The sequence below is a fragment of the Chrysochloris asiatica genome, unplaced genomic scaffold (genome assembly GCF_000296735.1).
Source record: "Chrysochloris asiatica unplaced genomic scaffold, ChrAsi1.0 scaffold00026, whole genome shotgun sequence".
Classification (NCBI taxonomy): domain Eukaryota; kingdom Metazoa; phylum Chordata; class Mammalia; order Afrosoricida; family Chrysochloridae; genus Chrysochloris; species Chrysochloris asiatica.
The window spans coordinates 21,839,079-21,840,213 of NW_006408544.1; positions in this window are offsets into that span (position 1 = coordinate 21,839,079).

The following is a 1,135-nucleotide window of genomic DNA, read 5'->3' on the forward strand; positions in this document are numbered from 1 at the left end:
AAGACTCATTAACAACCTGAGATATGCAGATGATACAACCTTGCTTGCTGCAAGTGAAGAGGACTTAAAACATTTACTGATGAATATCAAAGAGCACAGCCTTCAGTATGGATTACATTTCAATGTAAAGTAAACAAAAATCCTCATCACTGGACCAATAAATAACATTGTTATCAATGGAGAAAAGATTGAAGTTGTCAAGGACTTCTTTCTTCTTGGATCAACCATCAACACTCAAAGAAGCAGCAGTCAAGACCTCACTATAGAAGGCTGACAAATGTAGCTTGAGAAATAATAGATAATTGAGAATGAAGCACATTACTGCTTATCTATCTGCATGCAGCATTTCTTCTCATGAACCACAAGCTTGGTGACTGAACTCACCAGCTGATCCTTGGAAACCCTCTACAGCATCCCGATTAGTTGGAATCGATTCAGCGGCACTTAACAACAACAGAAACAAATAGTTCAATCAGTGTCACTGCTAGGGAAATGTCAGATAGGATATAGTGAGGAGAGTAAGCACAGTGGACTCTGGAGCCAGATTGCCTAGGTCTGAATCTGACACTGCCACTTAATAGTTATGATACCTACCCTCTATGTGCCATTCTTCCTTCATCTGTAAAATGGGGATATGAATAATACCAATCACCCAGGATTGTTGTGAGAACTAGCCTTGAGCCCTGTGGTAGACAATTAACCACAAAGTCCATGGTTCAAATCCACCAGCTGTTCTGAAGGAGAAAAATGGGGTTTTCTGCTTCCTTAAAAATGTATAATCCCAGATATCCCACAGAGCAGTTTTACTCTGTCTGTTATCGTCACTTTGAATTGACTTGACAGCAGTGGGGATTCTGTGATTATTTTTAATCAGTGCAATGTTTCTCAACCCAGATCTCCTCACACTAAATGGGGAAAAATGCCTATGGCTTATACTTACTCTTCTGAGGTAAATAGAATGAATAATTACTTGAATGAGATTTAAGAGTGCTTCTAGTTCAACTAACTCAGTTTAGAAGACTGATTTTAGGCAAATTATATTACAGTCTTACCTGCACCTTAATTCTTTTAATGTTTTATTGTGAATTATGTGATAGTTTACATGGGAGAACATTAGTTTTACATTCATCCTATC